Source organism: Cicer arietinum, chromosome 7 (assembly GCF_000331145.2).
Source record: "Cicer arietinum cultivar CDC Frontier isolate Library 1 chromosome 7, Cicar.CDCFrontier_v2.0, whole genome shotgun sequence".
In the NCBI taxonomy this organism is placed as follows: Eukaryota; Viridiplantae; Streptophyta; class Magnoliopsida; order Fabales; family Fabaceae; genus Cicer; species Cicer arietinum.
The window spans coordinates 23,141,043-23,151,444 of NC_021166.2; the positions used below are offsets into that span (position 1 = coordinate 23,141,043).

Consider the following 10,402-nt stretch of genomic DNA (forward strand, 5'->3'; position numbering starts at 1 on the left):
CAATGCATTAAAAAAAAAATCAAAATGATTTTTAACTTCATATATTAACTCACTTTAGATACATGTTTGAAACATATTTGAAAGGTATGCAATGCATTAAAAACTTTTTCAAAATAATTTTTAACTTCATAAATTAACTAACTTTAGATGCATATTTGAAACATATTTGAAAGGTATACAATAGATTAAAAACTTTTTAAAAATGATTTTTAACTTCATAAATTAACTCATATGTATGTGAATTAACTTTTCATGGATCCTGGAATCAATTCAAGATGTTTGGAATATGTGAATCGATTCCTTTAATGTATGAATCGATTTACCAAATTTTCTAAAAGTTGATAAGTCAACTCATATAGTGCATAAGTCGATTCATGCAACTCAAGATTGAAGTCATATGTACTTGAAAACTTATGAATCAATTCATACAATATATAAATCAATTTACGCAACCTACAGAGATTAGTTTTTCACTTACTAATAAATTATTTTTCTTGCATTATCTTTTTTTATATATAATTGAATCACACGTCTTAAATATTTCTAAAATTACATAGGGGATTAATTGTGTTAGGACAATAAACTTTTTTTGTATACACAAAAAATATCCCACAATTAAATTTAAAATACTTCAAATGTAATTATTTAATAAAAATTCAAAAAATGGTATGATAAAAGTTATTCTATGTTATGTGCTAAATAATTATAATTAATAAAATTTTGTTGAGATACATTTTATCTCTGTATTTAATTTTTTGTTCTAAAAAAAATATCTATTCTAAATATAAAAAAATTAAAAATTATAAAGCAACCATCATAAAAGAAATTTGAACAGTATTAAGTGGCCATTAAGAGACATAATTAGAGACGAAAAATAGTTGCTATAGGTTAGGTCGTCACTAATATTTGTCTCTATCAGAGATAAATAATTTTCGTTTTCAAATTCAATGGCAGTTTGAGACTTTTCCAGTTCTGATTCATTCAAGAAATTAAATAATAATGATTTAACACTTTTTCTTGTTTAACGAAAAACATCAATTCAGTATTTATTTATTGCTCATATGCACGTGAATTAACTTTTGCTTAGCATATATCAAATACTACTTTTTAATATAAAGATTTAGGAACACAAAATAAAACTATTTAAACCAAACCTACATATTTTAGTAAATAATTATAAGCTACATACAAAATTAAAATTATAGAACATGTGTATTTATTTGTTTAAAATTGTAAAAAGGACGCTATGTATTAAATAAAACATATGAATTTCAAAAATAAAAAATCTGCGACTCCAATTATATATAAAATTTGTCTCCAAAATAAAGATATATCTAAAATAATATTATATATAATATTAAGACTAAATAAACATCTTTCATGATTAGAAGACATTCATAATTTATATGTAAAATTTTAGAGACAAATATTTGTATTTATCTTTACTTGTAATGCTTCGTAAAATTTTGATAAAATAACAAGTTTGACCAATATAATATTGTACTTGATAAAGTAATAAGAAACAAGAAAAATATTACAACATAAAAGGTCTAATTCTTTTTATTGCTCCTTCTTTCAAAAATATTTTAGAATTTTAAAAATAAGAAGAAAGAGAAATTACACTTAGAAGATATAATTCTCATAATATATGCTATTTACTACATTATTGTATAGAATAGTAAAGATCTTAATTATTTGTCATATTAATAAAATGTTATCACATTTACATATATCATCATATCGATTGTATACTATATCAATTACTATAACCACAACATTTATAACACAAAATAAATAGTATGAACCATTCACTTCTAGAAATAAAATTCAATTGATTATGTGACCTTTCACCCTTTTAATCTTTTATTTAATTATAAATGTAAGTATTCTTTTAAAATATTCTTAAAATTATTTTTTCAATTTAGCTATTTCAAGAATGTATGAAAGGGACATACTTTTGCTTCTTAACTTTGTTTTTTTTCAAAGTATGCTGAGATCAAGTAGATCTTTTGGTTGAGTAAAAAAATTAAATCTTGTAGACTTTAATCAAAGTCTAATTAATAATAATTTTGTTCTTTGAAAACTCAACCACAATATTCATAAACTGACGTTCTAAGAAAAATTAAACTTTGTGTAATCCTACAAGAAAGTTTGATTTAAAATTATTAATTATTCAAGAACTATACTAAAACTCTCAATATGAGCAAATCCTTCGAGATGAGGGGTGTTTGAATATTAAATTTCTTGTTCTTTATAAACTATATTACAAATGGTCAAACAATGATAAAGATAAATAACTTTTTTGTATGCAATTCTTCAATGATGCTTCAATGTTAAAAAATTTCAGAATTTAATAAGATTAAAGAAAGAAAAATATGTTAATTATACAAGTCTTTCTAAATTTATTAACAAAAGTTATCAGCAAAAATAAATTTAATTGAAATAAAACAAATCTGAAAAAACAAATATGAAGTAGTATTATGAATTAGATTAGTCCAAAGATATATGAATTCTTGCGATATAACCTCCAAGCAAAGTTGTCAATATTCATACAAACGAGTCTCGTGTTGATAATGTGTTATTAATTTACCATAATAAGAACAAAATAAAACATAGAAAAATAGAGGTAAAAGTAAAAAATAAAAAATAAAAGAGATAAAAATCGATTATTATATTATTCTCTTCAAAGTGTAAAAATTACACTACAATATGTGTTCTATTTATATAGTACAAAACTTGCAAGTTACAAACGTATAAATAACCACAATAACACTAAAAGTATAGACAATTAATCATCCACTAATGGAAATTCTAGATCATACTAAATAAATATGGAAGATTAGAAAAATTGGACATCCACCAATATATTTTGATAACAAAATTCAATATAGTAGCTAATTTTCTTAATATAACTCAAGCCATCAAATAGTGTTAAAATAAAGGCCAAATGTAGTAATTAGGAAAAAGATAGAGACATTGTGTATGCTCTAATTACACTTGGTTTTATTACTTGAAGTTCGCGGAGCAATCCACGAATCCACAATTTTAAATTGCATAATTTACTATTTAAACGGTCAAATCTTTGCAGACAAAAATATAAACGGATCAAAAAAATAATTGCAATTTGTGTAGGCCATGGTCTATATACTAACTACTATGCTCTAATTATTTCTCTATCGCTGTGATTTTTATATGAGTGTTTCATATTTTTGTTAATAATTTAAATTGAACATAAATTTAAAAATAAATAAATAAATAAGAGAAAACATTTCCAAAAAATAAACAAAATCTTAGTTCCAAAAAATTGTTCCTTTCGTTTCTAAATATAAACACTTAGGTTATATTTCATACTTTCGTCTCTAAATATAAAGTCGATAATGTAATTAATGTGTTTATTTTATATAGAAATGTGTAAATTGTCTTTTGTATACGTATGTACTTAATATTAATTTTTCATTAGTAATATTAACTAGTGTTATGTTTGAAAAAATTAAAATTAGTAATATTAATTAGTGTTAGGGACAGTTTTTCAATGTATATATTTATATTAGGGACTGGTGTTGTATATCTTGAGTTTTATAGATTTATTTTAAGTAAAATGTGAATTTCATTGAATTTCAATATTGATATTTTATATTTCAAGATAAATTGGTAATACAAGTAGTTTTCATTGATGTTATGTTTGAAAAAAATAATGTTATATATCACTACAAGAAAACATTCATTTTGTGGTTAACTTTACAAATATTTTGTGGTCGAAAAAACTCTCACAGATTAGTGGCCGAAAAAACCCTTACAAATACAAAAATTCAAATTTGTCTTTATTTGTGCTGAAAAAACCCTCACAAAAGACTACAACTTTAGCTAGATTTTGTGGCTGCCTAAGCCTTCACAAAATCAACGTTGTCATTTTGTGAGAGCTTAGGTCGCCACAAAATTCAGCTGAAATTGGAGTTCTTTGTGATGGCTTTTTCAGCCACAAAATCAACCCTTTGTGATGGTAAATGCCGCCACAAAAGGCAAGTCATTTGTGGCCGCCCAGACCGCCACAAAATCATTGGTCCGTTGCACTTTGTGAGGGCAAAGGCTGCCACAAATGCCCATTGATCCGTTGCAATTTGTGGCCGCTCATGCCGCCACAAATTCCTCATTTTCTGACCATTAAAGCCGCCACAAAATATCAATAATTTTCTATAAATATCACTTCACTCCTCTTATCACTTTTCACTTCTACCTTCTCTCTAAACTTTCTTTCTAAATTTTATCTCCACCTTCTCTCTACAAAAATTATTTCTCCAAGGTTGTTCTTTACTATCTTGAATTTTGGTAAGTTTATATTATATATTTAGTTTTTTTATTTTATTTTTTATTTGAAGTTATTTATTTAATGAATATTATTGAATTTTTATTTTGACAGTGGTGATATAGTGTTTACCTCGAAGAGTTCTCAGCTATATGAAAGCTTCAAGTCAGACACTACCTGTCATCAAGTTAGTATTTTATACATTTTAAATATAGATTAGTAAAATATGTGATATTATAAATATATTTATATTATTTTTAAAATATATAAAAAGTTCGTCATTCGAAATGTTATTATAGAAATTATGTTGTTTACATAATATATGATAAATAAAAATTTGAAACACATGTAAAACTTATTGATTTTAATATAATTATTTTTTAAAAAAATTATTAAAATTGATGATATTAATATTTGTTGTTAGTTATTAATAAGAGTTGTAGAGTTCGTACAAAAAATTTATATATTTTAACAGTCTCTACTTTTGTTTATATATAAGGAATTATTTTATGAAAAATTTCATTAAACATCATTTAAAATTTTATTTTGGTTTATATAATTATAGTCTTGATAATAATTTATTATATTTTTTGCAAATGCTCCCCTAATTGCATATAAAGTATGTCAAATTTTATATATAATGCTTTTTAAAATTTTATTTTGTTTTATATAATTACATTCTTGATGATAATTTATTATATTCACATACCTCAACCTCAACCAGATCAAACTCCATACCGACCAACTATGCCAACATCTGGCTTGATTAGACCAGATTTAAATCAACTTCAACCAGTTATGGCTCCTCCTTCGACTAGTGGTGGTGTAGTTGAAGATGAAATCAAATTTCAAACCATGATGTCTCCTCCAACACAAACTAATAATACTTTTGAGGGACTTCTGTCATCAGGTAACATTCCAGCAAATAATGATGGAGGGAGTGGAGTGATTGATCAGAGGAATTATTACGATGATTAATGATGTACTTGAATAATTTCTTGATTTTATTTTTTATTTGTACGAACACATTATATCTTGTCCTATTTAATTATGGTGTGTTTAATTTTTGGTTTGTAAGACATGATTTATTAATTTTAGAATGTTTTATTTGGTTTGGTAGTAATTACTTTAATTAATATTAATATTATATTTTTATATATAATAGTTATTTTAATTTTTAAATTTAAATTTGAATATTATATTTTAAATTTAATTTAAATTTTAATTAAATTATAATATTATATTTTAAATTTAAATTTTAAATTTATATTGATATTGATATTGATATTAGTTTATTAAATATAATATATTTAATTTAAATTTAAATATTATATTTTAAATTTAATTTTTAAATTTATATTGATAATAATTTATATATATAATATCAATTTTTAATATTAATTTCAAATTTAATAAAATTATTTTTTTAATAAAGTGAAACATTTGTGGCGGCATAAACCCTCACGAAGGGAGACATTTGTGGCGGTCTGCGCCCACAAAAGCTTAATTTTAAAATTCAGTTTTAACCTTTGTGGTGATTTAAGCCCTCACAAAAGGAAGAATTTGTGGCGGTCTAAACTCTCAAAAAAGGAGAACTTTGTGGCTGCATTTGTCCTCACAAAAAGCAAAGAAAAATTCACATTTTGTGATCATTTTGACCACCACAAAGGTTTGTGACCACCTTATTTGTGGCTGCCTAAGATCGCCACAAATATCTCTTTTGTGCCTGCAATTCCCCCATTTGTGATGGCTTTTGGCTCTCACAAATTCAATGAATTCTTATTGTGTATGTTCCAAAATATAAACTCATATTGCAAATTTTACTCTTAATAAAAAAAGTTGATAATATAATTAATGTGTTCATTTTGTATTGAAAAATAATTAAAATATCATTTATTTATCAATATATTTAACAATAATTTCTCATATTCCAAAACAAAGTATTATTATTGGTTAGAGTTATATGTGAAAAGAATAATAAATATTTCTAGTAAATTGAAAATGTGCTTATATTAATGGGTAAATTTGTTGGTCAATGGATACTTATAATTAGATACAAAGATATTAATAATTTAAAAGGAGTTTACATTTGTGGATTTTTTTTAAAGTATGTTTATAGTTAGAGACAGAGATAAAAAAAGTGTGAGACATTAACTACATTCACTAATATTTAAAAGACACATTAAATACATCTTAAAATTCATAATTTTTTTTATAAATGAGATTAAAAAATCTCTAAAAAATTTGTTATAATTAAGATCAGATATAATAATATGAATTATTAATTGAACGATTATATCATATAATTATAATTTTTGTGAATCAATAATTATATCATCAATTATTTATATTAAGTTATCGTGGAAAATTGTTTATAACACGAATGCATGTCAATTAAATCCAAAAATAATTATGGAGTTGGTTGATGAGGAAGCTTAATCGACATGAAACAGCAAAAAGGAAATATGACGATGGCGTGAAAGATACGTCTCGAACATTCCATTCCATGCGATAGAATCCAAAGACCAAAACGTCTAGTGGCATTCATCGTAATTATAGACAAAGACTTTTTTCACTTTCAAAGGTTTGTTTTGGATAAGCACGAACACACGACTCCCCAGAGGCCAAATTCAATTCTACCAATAACTGTCATTTCCGGGAAACACGGCAAATGGATAAGACGGGCCCACATTATCCCCTTCGATTCTTCACGTGCTTTCCACACGCGTTATATGTACTTTTCCTTCCCAACCACGAACGTGTCTTGTGGGTCCCATTACATGAGTTGGTTACATTTTAAATTTTTAACGGTGCCGGTGCACGTGTAACGCTGTGAGGTGCGCGTGGGTCGTGCGAGTGGACTTTTGTGAGATGTGGAAAATGGTAACAGCGTACATAGCTTTTGAGGAAATGATGCATATCACCGCAGCATTTAGCCGCGACTTAAAACACACGAATTTTAGTCACCATGTCCCTTTTAATTACCCCAATGACACTCCTTTTCAATAACCATTCACTTTTTGTTTTCCCTATGAATTGTGCTTCTAACAATGCAGAAAAAACCTTTCAACTTATTATGTACTAACTTCAACTTCTAATTGTCGGATTCAATATCGTGTTTTATTTCATCTGTATACATATATTATGAGAATATTACGAGAATAAGTTCAGGTCAGATTATATTTTTTTTAAACAGTTAAAATAATTGGTTAAAAAGGTCAGACTATAAATTATATAATAAATTTGGTTTATTTAAAAAAATATGAATAATATTTTTTAACTTTTATCAATTTGCACAAATCAGTCTTAATTAGTTTTTAATATATTTAAATATATTATTATAAATATAATTTAAATATTATGTATATAAAATTATATTCTTCAAAATATAATATAAAATATCAAAATAGAATTTAATTTCATTGACATCTTAATTAGCTAATCTATTTAAAAATATATTTAATTACTTATTTAAAAATAATAAAATAAAATAGATTTTTAAATATGCTATCAATATCAGACTCAAGTTTAAAAAATAAGTCTGTGACAAGTCACATACCAGACTTATACATTGAATTTTTGATAGACTAAACTCAAAATTAACAACTTATCTTATATATAAAATTCACAATGTGTGCATAAAAATTAAATAAATAAATAAAAAACTATTGTCGACTTATTAACATTGGACTCTAAATAATCAAGTTTTCCCTAACCCTCTTAATTAATGTATAAGAATTAAGAAAAATTATTTTTATATTTAAGTTATACTTAGTAAAATGAATTTATAGTTGATAACTTATAATTAATTGATGTTTTTGATAAAATTAATAATTCAATTAATTTAAAATATAAAATAGCATAAAAGACATTTTTAATTAAAAATGAAATTTGTAAATTTATTCTTAAAATATTTTAAAAGTAACAATTTAATTTTTTTAATTAATTTTAAATTTAATAATATGATATATTTTTATTATTTTATTTTATTTTTAAATTTGAATTAATTAATTACTATAAATATTGATTATTTTAAAACTTAAATATTTTTCTGAATAATTTAAAATTATATTATTAAATTATTTGAAAACATTTACTTTAAATTATTATTTATTAATTTTATTGAAAATAATATATTTATATTATTTTAAAATTATTTATTTTAAACTATAATAAAAAAATATAAATAGTAAAAAATTATTTTATTAACAATAATAAGGGTAAAATTAGAAGAAAAAATGATAAGCTATAAACTCATAATTTTCTTGAATTAACTTATTAAAAAATGCTATAAACTATAAGTCCATAAATAACTCGTACAAACTCGTTTTTTTTTCTTACAAAATATAGCTTAAATTTATTAACAATTTATAGTTTGTTTTTTAATTTTCTTTATTTAATTAAGAGTATTTTTGTGAAAACATCATTAATTATTGTTTTTTGAGTTTCAAAAAACTGTTTCAAAATAAACTTATATCACCGAAGATATTACTAGTTCTTTTTAAGATGTTTTGCGGCACTGCTCAAATTATGCAAGATAAAATATCAATTATGAAGTCCCCTAGGATAAAACAACTTAGATAAATTATATTGGATGTCTACTGCACCGTAGAAAACCGTTTTAGAATTACACCATTAATATGACAGTTAAAAATTGTCACTTGTAATATGGTAGTAATGAATGAGACAATAAGATCATGAATAATAATATCGGTCGGAAGCAGAAGAAAAGAAGATGAAGCAAAAAGGCAGAAGCAGATAAAAGTCTCAGATTTTCAAAGAATTTTTGGTTTGCTTTTCTAATTTAGTAGAGTCGTCTATAAATAGAGGAACTCTGCAACTGAAGGAGAGAAAAATCCGCCATCCATCAAATCAGGTTTTGACTGGGGCAAAAAATTGATGCGCAAATCCATAGAAAACTGGAACGCGGAAAATTGATGCACGAATTCAGAGAAGGAATTGACCGAATCAAATATTGAATCAGCGCACGCGTGTGGTGATCTATTTGCATGCCTTCTCACCCTTCACAAAATTGGGGACCCCTTAGAGTACACCCCAATTGTCATACTTTCACCTTATAAATACTACTAGTTTGTGTCATCCCTCATGTGTGAGACTTTCTTATTTTTTCCATTTATACCAAGTGACTGATATTATTATCATCATCATTTTCAACATTAATGTATCTTGTAATTTTGAGAAAATTAGCTAGTAGCTCAATTAGTAGTAGGAGTGAATGAACATGTAGTGATATTTATTCCTTAGTATCGGGTTCCCCTTTTATGGAACGCAAAACTTGTGAATTTTCAAGGAAATAAATGAGACAATAAGATCATGAATAATAATATCGGTCAAAGAGGTCAAGTTGCTACAAAATAGACATTTTATTTTTCAAATGAATACTACATATAAGTACGAAGATAATATGAATTTTTTTTAGAGGAAGATCTTGTTAGTTATATCACCTTAAGTCCGATCATACATGTAACACCATAATATGTATTGGAGTATAAATATAAAACGTGATCCTCTTTGTTTTACAAAGTATTGTATTTGTGTCATATTTTGTGTTCCAATAATATTACTTTTTTATAAGATACATTTGACTTATAATTTATCAACAAAAATTGATCTTTTTGATCCATAACATGAATCAACTACATCAATTTTTGTTTACCAAATTATAACTCAAATGTCAATTATAAATAAAATAAAAAAATAGGAGGGAATTATTTATAAAAAAAATACTATTATTGTAAAATAAACTAAAATTTTCAACCTAAATTACAATTATCTGAGTTGTAAATTTTATAGACAGATACAATTGTGAATTTTATACAGAGATATAAAAATCAAACCAAATTATCCTATGATACCAAAAATTTAACCAAAACTAATTAAATTAAATTGATATTTTTTATGCGCTTGAGTCCAAGTTGAACTAAACCAATAAATTCGACCTTTATTGATTTGAGATATAATTCTACGTAATTTTAAAATAGATCGCATAATACTCAATATTGATATCTTAAATAGTGTGTTGTGTTTAAATATATATATATATATATATATATATATATATATATATATATATATATA

The 10,402-nt window shown here is 24.3% G+C and overlaps 1 long non-coding RNA gene across 1 annotated transcript; it reads left to right on the forward strand.

The window, feature by feature from the left end:
- The first annotated feature begins 4,241 nt into the window (after positions 1–4,241).
- On the forward strand, positions 4,242–5,370 carry LOC140921076 (uncharacterized). Its single transcript, XR_012163942.1, has 3 exons — positions 4,242–4,326; positions 4,418–4,490; positions 5,028–5,370. It is a non-coding gene; the product is annotated as an uncharacterized lncRNA (long non-coding RNA).
- Positions 5,371–10,402: the final 5,032 nt, after the last annotated feature.